Source organism: Odontesthes bonariensis, chromosome 2, assembly GCF_027942865.1.
Source record: "Odontesthes bonariensis isolate fOdoBon6 chromosome 2, fOdoBon6.hap1, whole genome shotgun sequence".
NCBI lineage: Eukaryota > Metazoa > Chordata > Actinopteri > Atheriniformes > Atherinopsidae > Odontesthes > Odontesthes bonariensis.
Genome location: NC_134507.1, coordinates 38766603 through 38789696, shown reverse-complemented (window position 1 = coordinate 38789696; position 23094 = coordinate 38766603). Strand labels below are relative to the sequence as shown.

The window sequence follows — 23094 nt, the reverse complement described above, 5'->3', positions numbered from 1 at the left end:
TGCACGTCGACTTCCCTGATGTGATTGTTCTCTGCAGCTGAAAATGGGACTCTCAGATAACTTAGTGTGTGTCTGTCAAGCTCCTCTGTTCTCTGTGTGTAGTTTGGTGTTCATGGTCATACAGAGAAACCAGGGAAGCTCAATCCCACGACGTGCTCATAAACTGCGTCTTTTCTAAAGATTATAGTTCCATTTTAGAAGTCAGAATACAATGGCTCCCTGAAACTACCACCATGTACCGCTGGTTTTGTTATTTCACAAGAGTTGGGAAGAGTGCACCGTTCCCGGCGGCACTGCAGTACCGGGTCGATGCGTGGAGTGAACGGAGCAAGCCCCTTTTTCAACCCCTGTGCCTAAAAATCCATTTAATATGTAGTCCTCATATAGAGGACGTATCAGATATTAAACTGATAAGAACAGATACTACACTTGATCTTAGCCAAAAGGCCGAGAAGCGATAACCCTCCACTGTTTCACGTCCGAGAGCCCTTCCTGGCACAATGCGCACTTGTGGCGGTGCTCTTTTTTTACCTACAAAGCGTCACTTTGCACCTCCGCCCACCCGCTGCAGTGAGCACTCTTCAGCCGTTTCAGATGGTACAACTTTGCACTCCCGCCCGCTCCACTGAGCACCATTCAAACAACAACAATTTAGCGCTCCAGCTTTGAACATGGGCACGGTCTCAAGAAATAAGGTGACTCTACTCCGAGAAGTCACTTGGCACAGCAAGAAGATTTCCTTTGCACAGACAGAATGGGCTTCACCCGCAAAGGTAAAGCCTTCCAAAAATAGAAACAACTCATTAATGCTGCTCTCCACGGAAGTCTTTAGTAAAAGGCGAAAGACTTGTACGTTATGAAGAGAAACCAGAGTACGAGTATTTGACACTGCGGGAGCAGTGCATCAGGCTAGTTGGCATAGCCACCTTCCCCACGGTGAGCTTTGCTTGGTTGAGACGCTGGCTCCTCGGCCGACCAGGTAGGAACAATCGGGCCCTATTCAATGGCTGCTTTGTCTTTTACTCTGTGCAAAAGACTAGGGGTCTTGAGGCTTTGTTCTGACCGCTCATTGGGTGTAGAGGTTTTTTTCAAGCAATTCTCCCAGTCGGCCCAATCCCAGAGCCATCTCAAAGTGGAGTTCACTTTCACTCTCTTTTCGCAGACTAAAAGCCAGAGTTTTATCTCAGAAGCTAAGCAGAGTCGGGCCTGGTTAGTACTTGGATGGGGAGACCGCCTGGGAATACCAGGTGCTGTAAGCCTTTTGGCTTCTCCAGGCACATGCAGTTTGACTGCGTCAAATGCAAAGGCAGTCCCTGTTTGACTTTTTGGAACTGCTCCTTTGTCAGGACAAAGTTAAATGTATGAGGATCAAAGGCAACCATGACCTGGGACACCTTAGCAGATCCAGGATCAGCAAGATGGATCACAGGGTGATCAACAGATGTTTCAACAAAAGACATGCAGAGAGAAGAGAAGAGAGAAAAATGCTTACAGCACCTGGTATTCCCAAGCGGTCTCCCATCCAAGTACTAACCAGGCCCGACCCTGCTTGGCTTCCGAGTTCGGACGAGATCGGGCGTGTTCAGGGCGGTGTGGCCGTAAGCCACAGTCCCCGTGACAAATATGTGTTACATAGGTGCTGGAACCATACGTTGCCCCTATTTTACCAGAGAGTTGGCTTGAGAGGCTGATGTTGAGCCTGCACGTCGACTTCCCTGATGTGATTGTTCTCTGCAGCTGAAAATGGGACTCTCAGATAACTTAGTGTGTGTCTGTCAAGCTCCTCTGTTCTCTGTGTGTAGTTTGGTGTTCATGGTCATACAGAGAAACCAGGGAAGCTCAATCCCACGACGTGCTCATAAACTGCGTCTTTTCTAAAGATTATAGTTCCATTTTAGAAGTCAGAATACAATGGCTCCCTGAAACTACCACCATGTACCGCTGGTTTTGTTATTTCACAAGAGTTGGGAAGAGTGCACCGTTCCCGGCGGCACTGCAGTACCGGGTCGATGCGTGGAGTGAACGGAGCAAGCCCCTTTTTCAACCCCTGTGCCTAAAAATCCATTTAATATGTAGTCCTCATATAGAGGACGTATCAGATATTAAACTGATAAGAACAGATACTACACTTGATCTTAGCCAAAAGGCCGAGAAGCGATAACCCTCCACTGTTTCACATCCGAGAGCCCTTCCTGGCACAATGCGCACTTGTGGCGGTGCTCTTTTTTTGCCTACAAAGCGTCACTTTGCACCTCCGCCCACCTGCTGCAGTGAGCACTCTTCAGCCGTTTCAGATGGTACAACTTTGCACTCCCGCCCGCTCCACTGAGCACCATTCAAACAACAACAATTTAGCGCTCCAGCTTTGAACGTGGGCACGGTCTCAAGAAATAAGGTGACTCTACTCCGAGAAGTCACTTGGCACAGCAAGAAGATTTCCTTTGCACAGACAGAATGGGCTTCACCCGCAAAGGTAAAGCCTTCCAAAAATAGAAACAACTCATTAATGCTGCTCTCCACGGAAGTCTTTAGTAAAAGGCGAAAGACTTGTACGTTATGAAGAGAAACCAGAGTACGAGTATTTGACACTGCGGGAGCAGTGCATCAGGCTAGTTGGCATAGCCACCTTCCCCACGGTGAGCTTTGCTTGGTTGAGACGCTGGCTCCTCGGCCGACCAGGTAGGAACAATCGGGCCCTATTCAATGGCTGCTTTGTCTTTTACTCTGTGCAAAAGACTAGGGGTCTTGAGGCTTTGTTCTGACCGCTCATTGGGTGTAGAGGTTTTTTTCAAGCAATTCTCCCAGTCGGCCCAATCCCAGAGCCATCTCAAAGTGGAGTTCACTTTCACTCTCTTTTCGCAGACTAAAAGCCAGAGTTTTATCTCAGAAGCTAAGCAGAGTCGGGCCTGGTTAGTACTTGGATGGGGAGACCGCCTGGGAATACCAGGTGCTGTAAGCCTTTTGGCTTCTCCAGGCGCATGCAGTTTGACTGCGTCAAATGCAAAGGCAGTCCCTGTTTGACTTTTTGGAACTGCTCCTTTGTCAGGACAAAGTTAAATGTATGAGGATCAAAGGCAACCATGACCTGGGACACCTTAGCAGATCCAGGATCAGCAAGATGGATCACAGGGTGATCAACAGATGTTTCAACAAAAGACATGCAGAGAGAAGAGAAGAGAGAAAAATGCTTACAGCACCTGGTATTCCCAAGCGGTCTCCCATCCAAGTACTAACCAGGCCCGACCCTGCTTGGCTTCCGAGTTCGGACGAGATCGGGCGTGTTCAGGGCGGTGTGGCCGTAAGCCACAGTCCCCGTGACAAATATGTGTTACATAGGTGCTGGAACCATACGTTGCCCCTATTTTACCAGAGAGTTGGCTTGAGAGGCTGATGTTGAGCCTGCACGTCGACTTCCCTGATGTGATTGTTCTCTGCAGCTGAAAATGGGACTCTCAGATAACTTAGTGTGTGTCTGTCAAGCTCCTCTGTTCTCTGTGTGTAGTTTGGTGTTCATGGTCATACAGAGAAACCAGGGAAGCTCAATCCCACGACGTGCTCATAAACTGCGTCTTTTCTAAAGATTATAGTTCCATTTTAGAAGTCAGAATACAATGGCTCCCTGAAACTACCACCATGTACCGCTGGTTTTGTTATTTCACAAGAGTTGGGAAGAGTGCACCGTTCCCGGCGGCACTGCAGTACCGGGTCGATGCGTGGAGTGAACGGAGCAAGCCCCTTTTTCAACCCCTGTGCCTAAAAATCCATTTAATATGTAGTCCTCATATAGAGGACGTATCAGATATTAAACTGATAAGAACAGATACTACACTTGATCTTAGCCAAAAGGCCGAGAAGCGATAACCCTCCACTGTTTCACGTCCGAGAGCCCTTCCTGGCACAATGCGCACTTGTGGCGGTGCTCTTTTTTTACCTACAAAGCGTCACTTTGCACCTCCGCCCACCCGCTGCAGTGAGCACTCTTCAGCCGTTTCAGATGGTACAACTTTGCACTCCCGCCCGCTCCACTGAGCACCATTCAAACAACAACAATTTAGCGCTCCAGCTTTGAACATGGGCACGGTCTCAAGAAATAAGGTGACTCTACTCCGAGAAGTCACTTGGCACAGCAAGAAGATTTCCTTTGCACAGACAGAATGGGCTTCACCCGCAAAGGTAAAGCCTTCCAAAAATAGAAACAACTCATTAATGCTGCTCTCCACGGAAGTCTTTAGTAAAAGGCGAAAGACTTGTACGTTATGAAGAGAAACCAGAGTACGAGTATTTGACACTGCGGGAGCAGTGCATCAGGCTAGTTGGCATAGCCACCTTCCCCACGGTGAGCTTTGCTTGGTTGAGACGCTGGCTCCTCGGCCGACCAGGTAGGAACAATCGGGCCCTATTCAATGGCTGCTTTGTCTTTTACTCTGTGCAAAAGACTAGGGGTCTTGAGGCTTTGTTCTGACCGCTCATTGGGTGTAGAGGTTTTTTTCAAGCAATTCTCCCAGTCGGCCCAATCCCAGAGCCATCTCAAAGTGGAGTTCACTTTCACTCTCTTTTCGCAGACTAAAAGCCAGAGTTTTATCTCAGAAGCTAAGCAGAGTCGGGCCTGGTTAGTACTTGGATGGGGAGACCGCCTGGGAATACCAGGTGCTGTAAGCCTTTTGGCTTCTCCAGGCGCATGCAGTTTGACTGCGTCAAATGCAAAGGCAGTCCCTGTTTGACTTTTTGGAACTGCTCCTTTGTCAGGACAAAGTTAAATGTATGAGGATCAAAGGCAACCATGACCTGGGACACCTTAGCAGATCCAGGATCAGCAAGATGGATCACAGGGTGATCAACAGATGTTTCAACAAAAGACATGCAGAGAGAAGAGAAGAGAGAAAAATGCTTACAGCACCTGGTATTCCCAAGCGGTCTCCCATCCAAGTACTAACCAGGCCCGACCCTGCTTGGCTTCCGAGTTCGGACGAGATCGGGCGTGTTCAGGGCGGTGTGGCCGTAAGCCACAGTCCCCGTGACAAATATGTGTTACATAGGTGCTGGAACCATACGTTGCCCCTATTTTACCAGAGAGTTGGCTTGAGAGGCTGATGTTGAGCCTGCACGTCGACTTCCCTGATGTGATTGTTCTCTGCAGCTGAAAATGGGACTCTCAGATAACTTAGTGTGTGTCTGTCAAGCTCCTCTGTTCTCTGTGTGTAGTTTGGTGTTCATGGTCATACAGAGAAACCAGGGAAGCTCAATCCCACGACGTGCTCATAAACTGCGTCTTTTCTAAAGATTATAGTTCCATTTTAGAAGTCAGAATACAATGGCTCCCTGAAACTACCACCATGTACCGCTGGTTTTGTTATTTCACAAGAGTTGGGAAGAGTGCACCGTTCCCGGCGGCACTGCAGTACCGGGTCGATGCGTGGAGTGAACGGAGCAAGCCCCTTTTTCAACCCCTGTGCCTAAAAATCCATTTAATATGTAGTCCTCATATAGAGGACGTATCAGATATTAAACTGATAAGAACAGATACTACACTTGATCTTAGCCAAAAGGCCGAGAAGCGATAACCCTCCACTGTTTCACGTCCGAGAGCCCTTCCTGGCACAATGCGCACTTGTGGCGGTGCTCTTTTTTTGCCTACAAAGCGTCACTTTGCACCTCCGCCCACCTGCTGCAGTGAGCACTCTTCAGCCGTTTCAGATGGTACAACTTTGCACTCCCGCCCGCTCCACTGAGCACCATTCAAACAACAACAATTTAGCGCTCCAGCTTTGAACGTGGGCACGGTCTCAAGAAATAAGGTGACTCTACTCCGAGAAGTCACTTGGCACAGCAAGAAGATTTCCTTTGCACAGACAGAATGGGCTTCACCCGCAAAGGTAAAGCCTTCCAAAAATAGAAACAACTCATTAATGCTGCTCTCCACGGAAGTCTTTAGTAAAAGGCGAAAGACTTGTACGTTATGAAGAGAAACCAGAGTACGAGTATTTGACACTGCGGGAGCAGTGCATCAGGCTAGTTGGCATAGCCACCTTCCCCACGGTGAGCTTTGCTTGGTTGAGACGCTGGCTCCTCGGCCGACCAGGTAGGAACAATCGGGCCCTATTCAATGGCTGCTTTGTCTTTTACTCTGTGCAAAAGACTAGGGGTCTTGAGGCTTTGTTCTGACCGCTCATTGGGTGTAGAGGTTTTTTTCAAGCAATTCTCCCAGTCGGCCCAATCCCAGAGCCATCTCAAAGTGGAGTTCACTTTCACTCTCTTTTCGCAGACTAAAAGCCAGAGTTTTATCTCAGAAGCTAAGCAGAGTCGGGCCTGGTTAGTACTTGGATGGGGAGACCGCCTGGGAATACCAGGTGCTGTAAGCCTTTTGGCTTCTCCAGGCGCATGCAGTTTGACTGCGTCAAATGCAAAGGCAGTCCCTGTTTGACTTTTTGGAACTGCTCCTTTGTCAGGACAAAGTTAAATGTATGAGGATCAAAGGCAACCATGACCTGGGACACCTTAGCAGATCCAGGATCAGCAAGATGGATCACAGGGTGATCAACAGATGTTTCAACAAAAGACATGCAGAGAGAAGAGAGAAAAATGCTTACAGCACCTGGTATTCCCAAGCGGTCTCCCATCCAAGTACTAACCAGGCCCGACCCTGCTTGGCTTCCGAGTTCGGACGAGATCGGGCGTGTTCAGGGCGGTGTGGCCGTAAGCCACAGTCCCTGTGACAAATATGTGTTACATAGGTGCTGGAACCATACGTTGCCCCTATTTTACCAGAGAGTTGGCTTGAGAGGCTGATGTTGAGCCTGCACGTCGACTTCCCTGATGTGATTGTTCTCTGCAGCTGAAAATGGGACTCTCAGATAACTTAGTGTGTGTCTGTCAAGCTCCTCTGTTCTCTGTGTGTAGTTTGGTGTTCATGGTCATACAGAGAAACCAGGGAAGCTCAATCCCACGACGTGCTCATAAACTGCGTCTTTTCTAAAGATTATAGTTCCATTTTAGAAGTCAGAATACAATGGCTCCCTGAAACTACCACCATGTACCGCTGGTTTTGTTATTTCACAAGAGTTGGGAAGAGTGCACCGTTCCCGGCGGCACTGCAGTACCGGGTCGATGCGTGGAGTGAACGGAGCAAGCCCCTTTTTCAACCCCTGTGCCTAAAAATCCATTTAATATGTAGTCCTCATATAGAGGACGTATCAGATATTAAACTGATAAGAACAGATACTACACTTGATCTTAGCCAAAAGGCCGAGAAGCGATAACCCTCCACTGTTTCACGTCCGAGAGCCCTTCCTGGCACAATGCGCACTTGTGGCGGTGCTCTTTTTTTGCCTACAAAGCGTCACTTTGCACCTCCGCCCACCCGCTGCAGTGAGCACTCTTCAGCCGTTTCAGATGGTACAACTTTGCACTCCCGCCCGCTCCACTGAGCACCATTCAAACAACAACAATTTAGCGCTCCAGCTTTGAACATGGGCACGGTCTCAAGAAATAAGGTGACTCTACTCCGAGAAGTCACTTGGCACAGCAAGAAGATTTCCTTTGCACAGACAGAATGGGCTTCACCCGCAAAGGTAAAGCCTTCCAAAAATAGAAACAACTCATTAATGCTGCTCTCCACGGAAGTCTTTAGTAAAAGGCGAAAGACTTGTACGTTATGAAGAGAAACCAGAGTACGAGTATTTGACACTGCGGGAGCAGTGCATCAGGCTAGTTGGCATAGCCACCTTCCCCACGGTGAGCTTTGCTTGGTTGAGACGCTGGCTCCTCGGCCGACCAGGTAGGAACAATCGGGCCCTATTCAATGGCTGCTTTGTCTTTTACTCTGTGCAAAAGACTAGGGGTCTTGAGGCTTTGTTCTGACCGCTCATTGGGTGTAGAGGTTTTTTTCAAGCAATTCTCCCAGTCGGCCCAATCCCAGAGCCATCTCAAAGTGGAGTTCACTTTCACTCTCTTTTCGCAGACTAAAAGCCAGAGTTTTATCTCAGAAGCTAAGCAGAGTCGGGCCTGGTTAGTACTTGGATGGGGAGACCGCCTGGGAATACCAGGTGCTGTAAGCCTTTTGGCTTCTCCAGGCGCATGCAGTTTGACTGCGTCAAATGCAAAGGCAGTCCCTGTTTGACTTTTTGGAACTGCTCCTTTGTCAGGACAAAGTTAAATGTATGAGGATCAAAGGCAACCATGACCTGGGACACCTTAGCAGATCCAGGATCAGCAAGATGGATCACAGGGTGATCAACAGATGTTTCAACAAAAGACATGCAGAGAGAAGAGAGAAAAATGCTTACAGCACCTGGTATTCCCAAGCGGTCTCCCATCCAAGTACTAACCAGGCCCGACCCTGCTTGGCTTCCGAGTTCGGACGAGATCGGGCGTGTTCAGGGCGGTGTGGCCGTAAGCCACAGTCCCCGTGACAAATATGTGTTACATAGGTGCTGGAACCATACGTTGCCCCTATTTTACCAGAGAGTTGGCTTGAGAGGCTGATGTTGAGCCTGCACGTCGACTTCCCTGATGTGATTGTTCTCTGCAGCTGAAAATGGGACTCTCAGATAACTTAGTGTGTGTCTGTCAAGCTCCTCTGTTCTCTGTGTGTAGTTTGGTGTTCATGGTCATACAGAGAAACCAGGGAAGCTCAATCCCACGACGTGCTCATAAACTGCATCTTTTCTAAAGATTATAGTTCCATTTTAGAAGTCAGAATACAATGGCTCCCTGAAACTACCACCATGTACCGCTGGTTTTGTTATTTCACAAGAGTTGGGAAGAGTGCACCGTTCCCGGCGGCACTGCAGTACCGGGTCGATGCGTGGAGTGAACGGAGCAAGCCCCTTTTTCAACCCCTTTGCCTAAAAATCCATTTAATATGTAGTCCTCATATAGAGGACGTATCAGATATTAAACTGATAAGAACAGATACTACACTTGATCTTAGCCAAAAGGCCGAGAAGCGATAACCCTCCACTGTTTCACGTCCGAGAGCCCTTCCTGGCACAATGCGCACTTGTGGCGGTGCTCTTTTTTTGCCTACAAAGCGTCACTTTGCACCTCCGCCCACCCGCTGCAGTGAGCACTCTTCAGCCGTTTCAGATGGTACAACTTTGCACTCCCGCCCGCTCAGGACAAAGTTAAATGTATGAGGATCAAAACCAACAATGGCCTGGGAGTTTCAGATGTTTCAACAAAAGACATGCAGAGAGAAGAGAGAAAAATGCTTACAGCACCTGGTATTCCCAAGCGGTCTCCCATCCAAGTACTAACCAGGCCCGACCCTGCTTGGCTTCCGAGTTCGGACGAGATCGGGCGTGTTCAGGGCGGTGTGGCCGTAAGCCACAGTCCCCGTGACAAATATGTGTTACATAGGTGCTGGAACCATACGTTGCCCCTATTTTACCAGAGAGTTGGCTTGAGAGGCTGATGTTGAGCCTGCACGTCGACTTCCCTGATGTGATTGTTCTCTGCAGCTGAAAATGGGACTCTCAGATAACTTAGTGTGTGTCTGTCAAGCTCCTCTGTTCTCTGTGTGTAGTTTGGTGTTCATGGTCATACAGAGAAACCAGGGAAGCTCAATCCCACGACGTGCTCATAAACTGCGTCTTTTCTAAAGATTATAGTTCCATTTTAGAAGTCAGAATACAATGGCTCCCTGAAACTACCACCATGTACCGCTGGTTTTGTTATTTCACAAGAGTTGGGAAGAGTGCACCGTTCCCGGCGGCACTGCAGTACCGGGTCGATGCGTGGAGTGAACGGAGCAAGCCCCTTTTTCAACCCCTGTGCCTAAAAATCCATTTAATATGTAGTCCTCATATAGAGGACGTATCAGATATTAAACTGATAAGAACAGATACTACACTTGATCTTAGCCAAAAGGCCGAGAAGCGATAACCCTCCACTGTTTCACGTCCGAGAGCCCTTCCTGGCACAATGCGCACTTGTGGCGGTGCTCTTTTTTTGCCTACAAAGCGTCACTTTGCACCTCCGCCCACCCGCTGCAGTGAGCACTCTTCAGCCGTTTCAGATGGTACAACTTTGCACTCCCGCCCGCTCCACTGAGCACCATTCAAACAACAACAATTTAGCGCTCCAGCTTTGAACATGGGCACGGTCTCAAGAAATAAGGTGACTCTACTCCGAGAAGTCACTTGGCACAGCAAGAAGATTTCCTTTGCACAGACAGAATGGGCTTCACCCGCAAAGGTAAAGCCTTCCAAAAATAGAAACAACTCATTAATGCTGCTCTCCACGGAAGTCTTTAGTAAAAGGCGAAAGACTTGTACGTTATGAAGAGAAACCAGAGTACGAGTATTTGACACTGCGGGAGCAGTGCATCAGGCTAGTTGGCATAGCCACCTTCCCCACGGTGAGCTTTGCTTGGTTGAGACGCTGGCTCCTCGGCCGACCAGGTAGGAACAATCGGGCCCTATTCAATGGCTGCTTTGTCTTTTACTCTGTGCAAAAGACTAGGGGTCTTGAGGCTTTGTTCTGACCGCTCATTGGGTGTAGAGGTTTTTTTCAAGCAATTCTCCCAGTCGGCCCAATCCCAGAGCCATCTCAAAGTGGAGTTCACTTTCACTCTCTTTTCGCAGACTAAAAGCCAGAGTTTTATCTCAGAAGCTAAGCAGAGTCGGGCCTGGTTAGTACTTGGATGGGGAGACCGCCTGGGAATACCAGGTGCTGTAAGCCTTTTGGCTTCTCCAGGCGCATGCAGTTTGACTGCGTCAAATGCAAAGGCAGTCCCTGTTTGACTTTTTGGAACTGCTCCTTTGTCAGGACAAAGTTAAATGTATGAGGATCAAAGGCAACCATGACCTGGGACACCTTAGCAGATCCAGGATCAGCAAGATGGATCACAGGGTGATCAACAGATGTTTCAACAAAAGACATGCAGAGAGAAGAGAGAAAAATGCTTACAGCACCTGGTATTCCCAAGCGGTCTCCCATCCAAGTACTAACCAGGCCCGACCCTGCTTGGCTTCCGAGTTCGGACGAGATCGGGCGTGTTCAGGGCGGTGTGGCCGTAAGCCACAGTCCCCGTGACAAATATGTGTTACATAGGTGCTGGAACCATACGTTGCCCCTATTTTACCAGAGAGTTGGCTTGAGAGGCTGATGTTGAGCCTGCACGTCGACTTCCCTGATGTGATTGTTCTCTGCAGCTGAAAATGGGACTCTCAGATAACTTAGTGTGTGTCTGTCAAGCTCCTCTGTTCTCTGTGTGTAGTTTGGTGTTCATGGTCATACAGAGAAACCAGGGAAGCTCAATCCCACGACGTGCTCATAAACTGCATCTTTTCTAAAGATTATAGTTCCATTTTAGAAGTCAGAATACAATGGCTCCCTGAAACTACCACCATGTACCGCTGGTTTTGTTATTTCACAAGAGTTGGGAAGAGTGCACCGTTCCCGGCGGCACTGCAGTACCGGGTCGATGCGTGGAGTGAACGGAGCAAGCCCCTTTTTCAACCCCTTTGCCTAAAAATCCATTTAATATGTAGTCCTCATATAGAGGACGTATCAGATATTAAACTGATAAGAACAGATACTACACTTGATCTTAGCCAAAAGGCCGAGAAGCGATAACCCTCCACTGTTTCACGTCCGAGAGCCCTTCCTGGCACAATGCGCACTTGTGGCGGTGCTCTTTTTTTGCCTACAAAGCGTCACTTTGCACCTCCGCCCACCCGCTGCAGTGAGCACTCTTCAGCCGTTTCAGATGGTACAACTTTGCACTCCCGCCCGCTCAGGACAAAGTTAAATGTATGAGGATCAAAACCAACAATGGCCTGGGAGTTTCAGATGTTTCAACAAAAGACATGCAGAGAGAAGAGAGAAAAATGCTTACAGCACCTGGTATTCCCAAGCGGTCTCCCATCCAAGTACTAACCAGGCCCGACCCTGCTTGGCTTCCGAGTTCGGACGAGATCGGGCGTGTTCAGGGCGGTGTGGCCGTAAGCCACAGTCCCCGTGACAAATATGTGTTACATAGGTGCTGGAACCATACGTTGCCCCTATTTTACCAGAGAGTTGGCTTGAGAGGCTGATGTTGAGCCTGCACGTCGACTTCCCTGATGTGATTGTTCTCTGCAGCTGAAAATGGGACTCTCAGATAACTTAGTGTGTGTCTGTCAAGCTCCTCTGTTCTCTGTGTGTAGTTTGGTGTTCATGGTCATACAGAGAAACCAGGGAAGCTCAATCCCACGACGTGCTCATAAACTGCGTCTTTTCTAAAGATTATAGTTCCATTTTAGAAGTCAGAATACAATGGCTCCCTGAAACTACCACCATGTACCGCTGGTTTTGTTATTTCACAAGAGTTGGGAAGAGTGCACCGTTCCCGGCGGCACTGCAGTACCGGGTCGATGCGTGGAGTGAACGGAGCAAGCCCCTTTTTCAACCCCTGTGCCTAAAAATCCATTTAATATGTAGTCCTCATATAGAGGACGTATCAGATATTAAACTGATAAGAACAGATACTACACTTGATCTTAGCCAAAAGGCCGAGAAGCGATAACCCTCCACTGTTTCACGTCCGAGAGCCCTTCCTGGCACAATGCGCACTTGTGGCGGTGCTCTTTTTTTGCCTACAAAGCGTCACTTTGCACCTCCGCCCACCCGCTGCAGTGAGCACTCTTCAGCCGTTTCAGATGGTACAACTTTGCACTCCCGCCCGCTCCACTGAGCACCATTCAAACAACAACAATTTAGCGCTCCAGCTTTGAACATGGGCACGGTCTCAAGAAATAAGGTGACTCTACTCCGAGAAGTCACTTGGCACAGCAAGAAGATTTCCTTTGCACAGACAGAATGGGCTTCACCCGCAAAGGTAAAGCCTTCCAAAAATAGAAACAACTCATTAATGCTGCTCTCCACGGAAGTCTTTAGTAAAAGGCGAAAGACTTGTACGTTATGAAGAGAAACCAGAGTACGAGTATTTGACACTGCGGGAGCAGTGCATCAGGCTAGTTGGCATAGCCACCTTCCCCACGGTGAGCTTTGCTTGGTTGAGACGCTGGCTCCTCGGCCGACCAGGTAGGAACAATCGGGCCCTATTCAATGGCTGCTTTGTCTTTTACTCTGTGCAAAAGACTAGGGGTCTTGAGGCTTTGTTCTGACCGCTCATTGGGTGTAGAGGTTTTTTTCAAGCAATTCTCCCAGTCGGCCCAATCCCAGAGCCATCTCAAAGTGGAGTTCACTTTCACTCTCTTTTCGCAGACTAAAAGCCAGAGTTTTATCTCAGAAGCTAAGCAGAGTCGGGCCTGGTTAGTACTTGGATGGGGAGACCGCCTGGGAATACCAGGTGCTGTAAGCCTTTTGGCTTCTCCAGGCGCATGCAGTTTGACTGCGTCAAATGCAAAGGCAGTCCCTGTTTGACTTTTTGGAACTGCTCCTTTGTCAGGACAAAGTTAAATGTATGAGGATCAAAGGCAACCATGACCTGGGACACCTTAGCAGATCCAGGATCAGCAAGATGGATCACAGGGTGATCAACAGATGTTTCAACAAAAGACATGCAGAGAGAAGAGAGAAAAATGCTTACAGCACCTGGTATTCCCAAGCGGTCTCCCATCCAAGTACTAACCAGGCCCGACCCTGCTTGGCTTCCGAGTTCGGACGAGATCGGGCGTGTTCAGGGCGGTGTGGCCGTAAGCCACAGTCCCCGTGACAAATATGTGTTACATAGGTGCTGGAACCATACGTTGCCCCTATTTTACCAGAGAGTTGGCTTGAGAGGCTGATGTTGAGCCTGCACGTCGACTTCCCTGATGTGATTGTTCTCTGCAGCTGAAAATGGGACTCTCAGATAACTTAGTGTGTGTCTGTCAAGCTCCTCTGTTCTCTGTGTGTAGTTTGGTGTTCATGGTCATACAGAGAAACCAGGGAAGCTCAATCCCACGACGTGCTCATAAACTGCATCTTTTCTAAAGATTATAGTTCCATTTTAGAAGTCAGAATACAATGGCTCCCTGAAACTACCACCATGTACCGCTGGTTTTGTTATTTCACAAGAGTTGGGAAGAGTGCACCGTTCCCGGCGGCACTGCAGTACCGGGTCGATGCGTGGAGTGAACGGAGCAAGCCCCTTTTTCAACCCCTTTGCCTAAAAATCCATTTAATATGTAGTCCTCATATAGAGGACGTATCAGATATTAAACTGATAAGAACAGATACTACACTTGATCTTAGCCAAAAGGCCGAGAAGCGATAACCCTCCACTGTTTCACGTCCGAGAGCCCTTCCTGGCACAATGCGCACTTGTGGCGGTGCTCTTTTTTTGCCTACAAAGCGTCACTTTGCACCTCCGCCCACCCGCTGCAGTGAGCACTCTTCAGCCGTTTCAGATGGTACAACTTTGCACTCCCGCCCGCTCAGGACAAAGTTAAATGTATGAGGATCAAAACCAACAATGGCCTGGGAGTTTCAGATGTTTCAACAAAAGACATGCAGAGAGAAGAGAGAAAAATGCTTACAGCACCTGGTATTCCCAAGCGGTCTCCCATCCAAGTACTAACCAGGCCCGACCCTGCTTGGCTTCCGAGTTCGGACGAGATCGGGCGTGTTCAGGGCGGTGTGGCCGTAAGCCACAGTCCCCGTGACAAATATGTGTTACATAGGTGCTGGAACCATACGTTGCCCCTATTTTACCAGAGAGTTGGCTTGAGAGGCTGATGTTGAGCCTGCACGTCGACTTCCCTGATGTGATTGTTCTCTGCAGCTGAAAATGGGACTCTCAGATAACTTAGTGTGTGTCTGTCAAGCTCCTCTGTTCTCTGTGTGTAGTTTGGTGTTCATGGTCATACAGAGAAACCAGGGAAGCTCAATCCCACGACGTGCTCATAAACTGCATCTTTTCTAAAGATTATAGTTCCATTTTAGAAGTCAGAATACAATGGCTCCCTGAAACTACCACCATGTACCGCTGGTTTTGTTATTTCACAAGAGTTGGGAAGAGTGCACCGTTCCCGGCGGCACTGCAGTACCGGGTCGATGCGTGGAGTGAACGGAGCAAGCCCCTTTTTCAACCCCTTTGCCTAAAAATCCATTTAATATGTAGTCCTCATATAGAGGACGTATCAGATATTAAACTGATAAGAACAGATACTACACTTGATCTTAGCCAAAAGGCCGAGAAGCGATAACCCTCCACTGTTTCACGTCCGAGAGCCCTTCCTGGCACAATGCGCACTTGTGGCGGTGCTCTTTTTTTGCCTACAAAGCGTCACTTTGCACCTCCGCCCACCCGCTGCAGTGAGCACTCTTCAGCCGTTTCAGATGGTACAACTTTGCACTCCCGCCCGCTCAGGACAAAGTTAAATGTATGAGGATCAAAACCAACAATGGCCTGGGACATCTCAGCAGGTCCAGGATCAGAAACATGGAGACTGAGGGCCAATAGAAACAGAGGTGTCTGCCAACCAATCAGCAGCAGCCGAAGCTGGTTAACTTCCTCGTGTCTGTGTGTCTGTGTGTGTGTGTGTGTGTCACAGTGTGATCGGCAAATTTTTCAACACAAGACATGCAGGACGCAGAAGTAAATATAACTGTATTTTTTTGAAGAATTGGAAAGAATTGTCCTTGTGGATAAAAATCATGTCATTAACATCCATTTCTGTGACGGAAGTTAATAATTATTTGTGTTGACAGCAGCACCGTCACTGTGATGGAGAGTGTTATAAATAGTAGCCGATGGATCACTATTGTCTATACCTGGGTGGTAGAACACAAACAGTTATACACATAGATTATATAAACCACCCCAGTCAGAACATCACCTGTGATGTCTACCCTGTAAGGGACATTTGTTTTTTGAGGTGTGGGAGTTAGAGGCAGCTGGAAGCTCTAACAGTCAACCAGCCACAGAGGATGAAGCTCTGATCACTTTTTTCTCATTCTCATGAGAAAATCTCAGCAATCTCATTGCTTTACAACTTCACCGCTTGACTAGGCTCATGGATTATCTATATACAATACATCTTCACTGTAAAGTCCAATAGCTGCCCTGACATACATACATTCCTTAACTTTACTAGGTTAATTACCATATGCACTTATGACTGATTTTTATGAAGTAAAAGTTAGTTGCATGGTGAAAAATGCAAAAAACTTAGTGTTTAGAGGGAAGATGACTTTATTTAGAGTGAAGCTCATTCAACAATAAGTAGCAACACAGTCTCACTCCCACTGCGCATTCAAAGAAGAAGAAGTGTGCATGGTGCGACATTCAGTCTCTCCCCCTCAGCAAAGTATATTAGGTCTATGTCAGCAACGCAGCAGTCGAGAGGCGTCTGGCTGCAGACCTGCACTGTCAGGACCCATGACCTGCACTGTCAGGACCCTTAGTTGCAGACATGCACTGTGACGTCACCTGCACTGTGAGGACCCGAAGCGACAAGCAAGGAGCACGTATTTTTCGTTCCCCATTTGAACTCTGGAGACTACGAGGTGAGTAAAAGTCGAGTGAAAACAACTTTCTTTCATACGAAGAAACAGAAACAGTCTTTATTCACTGGAACGTTACGTTGCACACTACATACTCTAAAGTTATATTAATTTTAAAGAATCAGGGTTTTTTTTAAACTTTTGGCTAGTCTTCAGCGTTGTTATCGTATCGATAGTGCTCACTTGTATAATTTTGTTTGACTTATTACGACATTATTTGTCTCTTACAGATGCATATTTCAATAACTATATACTGTAAAGTTATATTAATTTTAAAGAATCAGGTTTTTTTACTTTTGGCTAGTCTTTAGCGTTGTTATCGTATCGATAGTGCTCACTTATATATATATATATATATATATATAATTTAGTTTTACTTATCACGACATTATTTGTCTCTTACAGATGCATATTTCAATAACAACGGCCGGCACTACGCCCAAAATCGAACGCTGCACGTCATGTTGCAAACTGTTTCACTGCCCTCTGTGCCTACGATTTAAACCAGCAAAATTGTCCAAGCTGCAGAGCCACTTAGAGGCACATACAAAAGGTGGCATTTTATTTAAAGGTAAGCATAATGTATTTGTCTGTTTGTTTGTACTCATAAGTATTAGCCAACGCTACTAACTTCTGGCAGGTTGTGGTTTGGTTTGTAAAAGGGTAAAAGGAAAATGAAGGGAATGTAGGTTGCAGTGAAGAACATCTGACACCTCACTTTCTGTCTTTTAGAAACCTATCCCAGTCACTAAATCCTGGCAACTGGACAGAGAAAACTGGACTACAAATTCAGGTAAGAGTATAAAGTATGTATAATGCATGTATTCATATTAATAGTTGAGTACTCAGGAAGAAGAGCAGCAGGCAGAGGTCTCCAAGAGAGCCAGACTTGCTGATGTGGACACACCAGTGGAAGGCGTGAGCTTTAGCACAGTATCTATTGGTCAGATACTGTTGGTGTGGCAGCTATAGTACAGACATCTTTCTTTCTGTCTTTTCCATAGGACTCGGTTGAAGATCGCATTCTTAAAAATTGCAGACATGCAGCAGAGTGGGCTGAGGCCAACAAACCACTGTTGTCTGCCAGAGTGGACCTGCCTGACGTTCTGGGCATGGGGGAAGAGGAACAGGCAGAGGCTGCTCTACAGTATGGGAGGTTGTGGAACGAAGAACTGGACGAGGATGAAAGAGAAGCGATCCTGGAGCCTTTCAAAATGATATTTCACAATATTAACGACATGTTGATATTTTGTGAACAGGTAGTCGACAAAAACAAAGATTTTTTGTCATATTGTGAATGTTTGACTGAATAAACACTACAGAACATTTGATCATGTTGTGACTTGGTGTGTTTTTATGTTTTCTCATTGATCCCTTAATAATTTGACTAAGATTATACTGTAGATATCAAGAGTTAGGGTACTATTTAGTGGTACTAAGGTGTTCCAGCAGCACAAAAACATAATTGGCATAGACATAGAACCAAACATGAAATTTATGGTGGTTAAGGATAAAAATACAGAATAATACAACAGAAAAACTAATTGAAAGAAATATATATATAAAGAGCAGTGCGATAAAGTCAAAATGAAATGATAATGAAATACCAGTGACTTACTCTATAGTACACAATAAAATGTACAGTATAGGCCTATGGCATCTTGTGAGATGTTGGCTTATGAATATGAGCCTAAGAGAAAATGTGTGCAGTGACCAAACAAAAGTTTACAATACAGATAAAAACAATAGACCGGGAATTGATAGATTTTATGTCGTACTGTTAACTAATTAATTAATTTGTGAGGACCTCTTGAAAAATATAGCGTTTAAAATCGTTTAAAAATACGTGCTTCCGATACACACGCTTTTATTTTGAAAGGCTTCGAATCAACTTCCGGTCCTCACAGTGCACTTCCGGTCCTCACAGTGCAGGTGACGGTCTGCAACAGGGTCCTGACAGTGCAGGTCTGTGGGTCCTGACAGTGCAGGTCTGCAGCCAGACTCTCTTGCAGCAGTCCAGCACACAGGCCGGGGCACTGAGGGCAGCCTGCTGAGTCCACTTTTTTTAATTCTTTTGAAGAAGAATAAATAAGGTAAGTTATCAAGCAAGTATGTTTGTTAATATGTTTTAATTACTGCTCTGACAGTTAGCATTCACTAGCTAACGTTAGCATTAGTTAGCTAGCTAACGAACCAAACAGGCATAACGTTAGCCTGTTCAGGCCATGGTTAAGGCGAGTTTGGGCGGTTTCCCACCATAGTCCTGTGATTATCTTAAAACCTTCGAAAAGTTCCAAAGCCTAATTACTTTGAAAGTCTCACATTTGAAATGTTGTAGCATGAGTTTTCCGTTTTCCCCAAATTGACAGCGATGGCATTTTGGCCTGACTTTCAAATTTGCAACGTGGAAATGACAGTTTTCAGTTAAGGCAGCATGAATGTGTTTGATGCAGAGAGGAGGATAAATGAGGTTCATAATGCACTGGCGCTGTCTTTCCTTGGGGAAATGGTGAAGGCTGGTGTAGTAGCATAGATGCTTTCGCATCCTATGAGTCATGACGGCCCTAATTGCACACGCAATAAGGGTAAATAGCCATTGACTGCTGGTGGGATGGACTATATAGCCCAGTTACCTCCTCATCTCGCTCTTTTTGCGCTCCGTGCCCATATTGTTTCCCAGCAGAGTGGCTGAGCTCAGGTGTCTTGCTCCGTGTGCGACACATAACCCAGTTGGTTTGAGGTGGTATTACTATTTTCAAAATAAATTGGCAATTGGCAACAATTTATCAAGAACACATTTTAAATTTGGAACTTCATACCAATATTGTTCCATATGTAGTATCTATGTGGGGGAAAATTATGTTTGCAGATCAATGACCAAGAAAGAAGCATCTGTTTATGAAAGTAGGATAGTTTTGAGGGGATTTTTTCAACATTATAATTACAAAGTAAAAAGAAATTTAGGCCTCCTAATTTAGAGAAAATTAAATTCGGTATGAAGTTCCAAATTGAAGATGTGTTCTTGATAAATTGTTTAAGCCAATTTATCCATAAGGTCACTGTGAGTGTTCATAATGGCCAAATGTGTTAGTCTCTCCTGCGTCATGGTGCTGCGCAGCCAGGTTTTCAGGCTGAGAAAGAGCGCTCAGATGCTGTGACAGATATGGGCAGGGCCAGGGAAAGCCTAATGATCTTCTCCACCTCTGACAGCATGGAGCGGGGTTGGTGCTGCAAGGTTTGCAGGATGGACCCCTTTGCAGGAAAGCCCTCCTCTTTCCCCCGTCCCTGCATACAACTATAAAGAATGTGAAGGGGACAAAGGGCCTCCTCACACTGGAGGGCAAAGTTGTTCAGGTATGTTGATTTGTCTTCATCAGAAGAACACACTAATACACTCAGATAAATTACCGTGCTTAATTGTAATTCAGAGATACAAACATTTTAGGTAGACAAAGTAATGCAGTAAAAATCTGTGATTTTCTTGTAAACAACAGACTTTCTGCAGCTTTATTGTCTAATGACCAGTATTTGAAATGTTTTATTACGGAAAAGCTGTTGCAATGACATGTTTAGGTCTAATTAGATCACTAAGTGATTGAACTTGTTCTTATTTAGCTCTCAGCTGTGAAAAAGGTCCGCAGTGGGAGAGAGGAGGTCCCGCTGCGTGAGGTGAAGCTGCAGCAGGTAAGACCAGAGAACGGGAGGATTGGAGAGGAGGGACAACCTCTGTAGTTTCTAGATAAGGGAAGATAAAATAAGATAACTTTCATATTCTGTGAGTACCTTAGTAGTCTATGGGAGTGTGCTAACTGTCTCTTTCTGCGGCGCTGGTTGTTTATATGTTTACTGTGGTCACTTGTAGGCTGCACATTACAGAGTAATCTCTGGTGCCTTTATAGTTCTGACATCTCATACTGTGTTCTGTACAGGATAAAGCTTCTGCCTCCCTCACGCTGTGGCGGGAAGCTGCAGTCCAGGAGCTGGACCTCGGCAGCCAGTGCAGGATTACCCACTTAAAGTCCAACATGGATGCAGGAGGGGACTTCCTGCACACAACACCCTACAGCAATGTAGAAGTAAAAAGCATTCTAATTCATCTAATCTAAAAACACATTCTAATCAGAATCAGAATGAGCTTTATTTGCCAAGTCGGTAGGCACATACAAAGAGTTGTTTTCTCTGGTTTAAACATGTAAAAGGCCACATGAAGTTTGGAGGTCTGCAGCAATTGACTCTGCAGAAAGGTCGCCAACCTTCTGCAGAGTCCATTGCTGCAGACCTCCAAACCCCGCTCTGTCATTTTACGTGGCCGACCACTTGGTGGCTGAGCTGCTGGCGTTCCCAGTCGCTTCCACTTTGTTCTAACACCACTGACAGCTGACTGTGGGATATTTAGGAGCGAGGAAATGTCTCCACTGGACTTGTTGCACAGGTGGCATCCTATCATGGCACCACGCTGGAATCCACTGAGCTCCTGAGAGCGAGCCATTCTTTCACAGATGTTTGTAGAAGCAGTCTGCATGCCGAGGGGCTTGCATTTCTACACCTGTGGCCATGGAAGTGATGGGAACACCTGAATTTAATTATCTGGATGAGTGAGTGAATACTTTTGGCAATCTAGTGTATATTATACAGACATAAAATGGCAAATGATCTGACACAATTGAGAAAGAGATTAAAGAAATAAACAAGGAGTAAGAAAGGGGTTTAATATCTAGCTGCAAGGTATTATGGGACATAAGTGCTGTTTGTTTTGGCAGGTGCTGATTGTGACTGATGAGGCAGCTGGAGTGGAGGTGATGGGCGTGATGGAGAGCAGCACAAGGGGGGTGCTGGAGCTCCTCATGTCCAGCACCGAAGTCTTTTATATTTCCCAGGACTTGTGGGAGCCCTTGAAAAGGGTAAAGTCTTTCTAAATATAAAATATATTGGGAAAAAAATCATTAACATTGAGGCAGTGGAAAGACCCTGCCCTCTGGCAGAATAAATTTCATATATATGTATATAGTTTACACATAGTTAATATTGTTTTATGTTCTATTTTTATTAATGAAGTTTCTTTGAAAATATAATGAAAATGAATTTAAATCCAGCATTTGGCTCAGTTGTATTGCTGTGGTAATATAGTCTGTGAAGATGAAGTGAAGATAAAAACTCTCCCAACCAAGGCTCAGCTCTGAAATACTACTGAGAGGAATTTCAGATGTGAGATGGTGACAGAGGGAGGACACCTGGAAGAAACCCTGGACAGAATCAGACTTCAGATTTATTCATCTATTCAATAAAGATATATTTCAGTACTCTGTTTTAACGTAACATATAACAGTACAGATGCACATGTTCATTTATTTGTCATTTCAGTTCAGTTTTATTAACACAGACACAATTAAAAGAAGTAGCTTAGCTAAGGAATCCTACAAAATGCACCGTAACTTCTGTTCAATCCCGAGCACGCACAGAAGTGTGGGAAGAAAAAACTGAGTTTTAACAGGAAGAAAGCTCCATCAGAACCAGAACCAGGAAGGGCGGCCATCTGCCTGGAGCAGCTGGGGCTGAGAGGACAGAAAAGAGGGGACAACAAGCAGCGGAACACCAGGCCAGGGACACCTGCTGAGAGAGGAACAAGTTAATGACAACAATGATGTCACATGTACATGGAGAGGAGAGGTGCATCATGGGAGCTCCCCCAGCAGGCTGGGCCTGTAGCAGCAGAACTATGGGATGTTTCAGGCTCACCTGAGCCATCCCTAACATTAAGCTTTATCAGAAAGGAAAGTTTTAAGCCTGATCTTAAAAGTAGAGAGGGTGTCTGCTTCCTGAAGCCAAACTGGCAGCTGGTTCCACAGAGAGGGGCCTGATAACGGAAGGCTCTGCTCTGCCATTTACACAAAAGGGGGAGATTAACATTATGCAGGACAGGTCCGATCCCTCGGTCAGTATATAGCTCATGCAAATTTGACTGTATCCATTGAACTTATGATAGAATCATGCACCGTATTAGTCATTTTGGGGAACTCTGATTAAAGTTTTAATAATGTCTCTTGCTGACATTACATTTTATAACATTTAAGTCTAACACACCATGTTATTGTGAAAAAATGAAAGGTTTTAAATAACAGTACAACAGCTACAAGACGTCCAGGTTACACATATAACAGGGCTAAAATTGACAGGATTTCAGGTGAAAAACACTTTGAAAGATGGAAGTTGTAACAATCCTAAACCTGTCACTTGATTTCATTGTAAGACACAATTTTTTTTTGTACTATTAACAAAATTTCAACAAACTTCTATAACTGCTTAACTTGACAGATAAACATACATTTATATTTATATCTAAATATCTGTTGTTGTATTATAATGTAAATGTAATATAAATATCTCAAGTGTTTCCAGTTAAAGCGAGTCTGCCATGTCAGCAGAAAGTATTACCTTATTGCTGAATATACTGTCCTGTTCCTGTGGGCAGTGTCAGTGATTGACAGATAAAGCAGCCAATCAGCACATGATGTTCACTGCAGGGCAGCTGCTTACTCGTGTGTACAGTATCTGACTAAATACATCACAAAGAAGGAAAGTGGTCTGTCAGAGTACCTGCAAACTGTCATGGAGAATTCCAACATGGACAGAGTTAATGAGTGTGATGAGATGAGAGCTGTC

General features: G+C 46.1%; 1 long non-coding RNA gene and 28 other non-coding genes across 30 annotated transcripts; 1 reads left to right on the top strand and 28 right to left on the bottom strand.

Annotated features, from left to right (window-relative positions):
• Positions 1-268: 268 nt before the first annotated feature.
• On the bottom strand, positions 269-459 carry LOC142368230 (U2 spliceosomal RNA). The gene has a single exon (XR_012767291.1). It is a non-coding gene; the product is annotated as a U2 spliceosomal RNA (small nuclear RNA).
• Positions 460-763: 304 nt separating this feature from the next.
• Positions 764-876, bottom strand: LOC142373845 (U5 spliceosomal RNA). The gene has a single exon (XR_012768586.1). It is a non-coding gene; the product is annotated as a U5 spliceosomal RNA (small nuclear RNA).
• Positions 877-1485: 609 nt separating this feature from the next.
• Positions 1486-1604, bottom strand: LOC142374467 (5S ribosomal RNA). The gene has a single exon (XR_012768728.1). It is a non-coding gene; the product is annotated as a 5S ribosomal RNA (ribosomal RNA).
• A 364-nt stretch (positions 1605-1968) lies between these two features.
• LOC142368221 (U2 spliceosomal RNA) lies at positions 1969-2159 on the bottom strand. Its single transcript, XR_012767290.1, has one exon. It is a non-coding gene; the product is annotated as a U2 spliceosomal RNA (small nuclear RNA).
• Positions 2160-2463: 304 nt separating this feature from the next.
• On the bottom strand, positions 2464-2576 carry LOC142373839 (U5 spliceosomal RNA). Its single transcript, XR_012768585.1, has one exon. It is a non-coding gene; the product is annotated as a U5 spliceosomal RNA (small nuclear RNA).
• A 609-nt stretch (positions 2577-3185) lies between these two features.
• On the bottom strand, positions 3186-3304 carry LOC142374465 (5S ribosomal RNA). Its single transcript, XR_012768727.1, has one exon. It is a non-coding gene; the product is annotated as a 5S ribosomal RNA (ribosomal RNA).
• Positions 3305-3668: 364 nt separating this feature from the next.
• On the bottom strand, positions 3669-3859 carry LOC142368214 (U2 spliceosomal RNA). Its single transcript, XR_012767289.1, has one exon. It is a non-coding gene; the product is annotated as a U2 spliceosomal RNA (small nuclear RNA).
• Positions 3860-4163: 304 nt separating this feature from the next.
• On the bottom strand, positions 4164-4276 carry LOC142373834 (U5 spliceosomal RNA). The gene has a single exon (XR_012768584.1). It is a non-coding gene; the product is annotated as a U5 spliceosomal RNA (small nuclear RNA).
• A 609-nt stretch (positions 4277-4885) lies between these two features.
• Positions 4886-5004, bottom strand: LOC142374462 (5S ribosomal RNA). Its single transcript, XR_012768726.1, has one exon. It is a non-coding gene; the product is annotated as a 5S ribosomal RNA (ribosomal RNA).
• A 364-nt stretch (positions 5005-5368) lies between these two features.
• Positions 5369-5559, bottom strand: LOC142368210 (U2 spliceosomal RNA). Its single transcript, XR_012767288.1, has one exon. It is a non-coding gene; the product is annotated as a U2 spliceosomal RNA (small nuclear RNA).
• A 304-nt stretch (positions 5560-5863) lies between these two features.
• On the bottom strand, positions 5864-5976 carry LOC142373828 (U5 spliceosomal RNA). Its single transcript, XR_012768583.1, has one exon. It is a non-coding gene; the product is annotated as a U5 spliceosomal RNA (small nuclear RNA).
• A 604-nt stretch (positions 5977-6580) lies between these two features.
• Positions 6581-6699, bottom strand: LOC142374450 (5S ribosomal RNA). The gene has a single exon (XR_012768723.1). It is a non-coding gene; the product is annotated as a 5S ribosomal RNA (ribosomal RNA).
• A 364-nt stretch (positions 6700-7063) lies between these two features.
• LOC142368203 (U2 spliceosomal RNA) lies at positions 7064-7254 on the bottom strand. The gene has a single exon (XR_012767287.1). It is a non-coding gene; the product is annotated as a U2 spliceosomal RNA (small nuclear RNA).
• A 304-nt stretch (positions 7255-7558) lies between these two features.
• On the bottom strand, positions 7559-7671 carry LOC142373826 (U5 spliceosomal RNA). The gene has a single exon (XR_012768582.1). It is a non-coding gene; the product is annotated as a U5 spliceosomal RNA (small nuclear RNA).
• Positions 7672-8275: 604 nt separating this feature from the next.
• Positions 8276-8394, bottom strand: LOC142374446 (5S ribosomal RNA). Its single transcript, XR_012768721.1, has one exon. It is a non-coding gene; the product is annotated as a 5S ribosomal RNA (ribosomal RNA).
• A 364-nt stretch (positions 8395-8758) lies between these two features.
• LOC142367209 (U2 spliceosomal RNA) lies at positions 8759-8949 on the bottom strand. The gene has a single exon (XR_012767040.1). It is a non-coding gene; the product is annotated as a U2 spliceosomal RNA (small nuclear RNA).
• Positions 8950-9206: 257 nt separating this feature from the next.
• LOC142374442 (5S ribosomal RNA) lies at positions 9207-9325 on the bottom strand. Its single transcript, XR_012768719.1, has one exon. It is a non-coding gene; the product is annotated as a 5S ribosomal RNA (ribosomal RNA).
• A 364-nt stretch (positions 9326-9689) lies between these two features.
• LOC142368197 (U2 spliceosomal RNA) lies at positions 9690-9880 on the bottom strand. The gene has a single exon (XR_012767286.1). It is a non-coding gene; the product is annotated as a U2 spliceosomal RNA (small nuclear RNA).
• A 304-nt stretch (positions 9881-10184) lies between these two features.
• Positions 10185-10297, bottom strand: LOC142373812 (U5 spliceosomal RNA). The gene has a single exon (XR_012768579.1). It is a non-coding gene; the product is annotated as a U5 spliceosomal RNA (small nuclear RNA).
• Positions 10298-10901: 604 nt separating this feature from the next.
• Positions 10902-11020, bottom strand: LOC142374437 (5S ribosomal RNA). The gene has a single exon (XR_012768718.1). It is a non-coding gene; the product is annotated as a 5S ribosomal RNA (ribosomal RNA).
• Positions 11021-11384: 364 nt separating this feature from the next.
• LOC142367206 (U2 spliceosomal RNA) lies at positions 11385-11575 on the bottom strand. Its single transcript, XR_012767038.1, has one exon. It is a non-coding gene; the product is annotated as a U2 spliceosomal RNA (small nuclear RNA).
• A 257-nt stretch (positions 11576-11832) lies between these two features.
• Positions 11833-11951, bottom strand: LOC142374433 (5S ribosomal RNA). The gene has a single exon (XR_012768717.1). It is a non-coding gene; the product is annotated as a 5S ribosomal RNA (ribosomal RNA).
• Positions 11952-12315: 364 nt separating this feature from the next.
• LOC142368189 (U2 spliceosomal RNA) lies at positions 12316-12506 on the bottom strand. Its single transcript, XR_012767285.1, has one exon. It is a non-coding gene; the product is annotated as a U2 spliceosomal RNA (small nuclear RNA).
• Positions 12507-12810: 304 nt separating this feature from the next.
• Positions 12811-12923, bottom strand: LOC142373811 (U5 spliceosomal RNA). The gene has a single exon (XR_012768578.1). It is a non-coding gene; the product is annotated as a U5 spliceosomal RNA (small nuclear RNA).
• A 604-nt stretch (positions 12924-13527) lies between these two features.
• On the bottom strand, positions 13528-13646 carry LOC142374429 (5S ribosomal RNA). Its single transcript, XR_012768716.1, has one exon. It is a non-coding gene; the product is annotated as a 5S ribosomal RNA (ribosomal RNA).
• A 364-nt stretch (positions 13647-14010) lies between these two features.
• On the bottom strand, positions 14011-14201 carry LOC142367200 (U2 spliceosomal RNA). The gene has a single exon (XR_012767037.1). It is a non-coding gene; the product is annotated as a U2 spliceosomal RNA (small nuclear RNA).
• A 257-nt stretch (positions 14202-14458) lies between these two features.
• LOC142374425 (5S ribosomal RNA) lies at positions 14459-14577 on the bottom strand. The gene has a single exon (XR_012768715.1). It is a non-coding gene; the product is annotated as a 5S ribosomal RNA (ribosomal RNA).
• Positions 14578-14941: 364 nt separating this feature from the next.
• LOC142367193 (U2 spliceosomal RNA) lies at positions 14942-15132 on the bottom strand. The gene has a single exon (XR_012767036.1). It is a non-coding gene; the product is annotated as a U2 spliceosomal RNA (small nuclear RNA).
• Positions 15133-16844: 1712 nt separating this feature from the next.
• Positions 16845-17751, top strand: LOC142400677 (uncharacterized). 2 transcript variants are annotated; one of them, XR_012772957.1, is made up of 3 exons: positions 16845-17005; positions 17167-17227; positions 17439-17751. It is a non-coding gene; the product is annotated as an uncharacterized LOC142400677 (long non-coding RNA). The 2 variants fall into 2 exon arrangements; XR_012772954.1 differs by having other exon boundaries at positions 17167-17352.
• The last annotated feature ends 5343 nt before the right edge of the window (positions 17752-23094 follow it).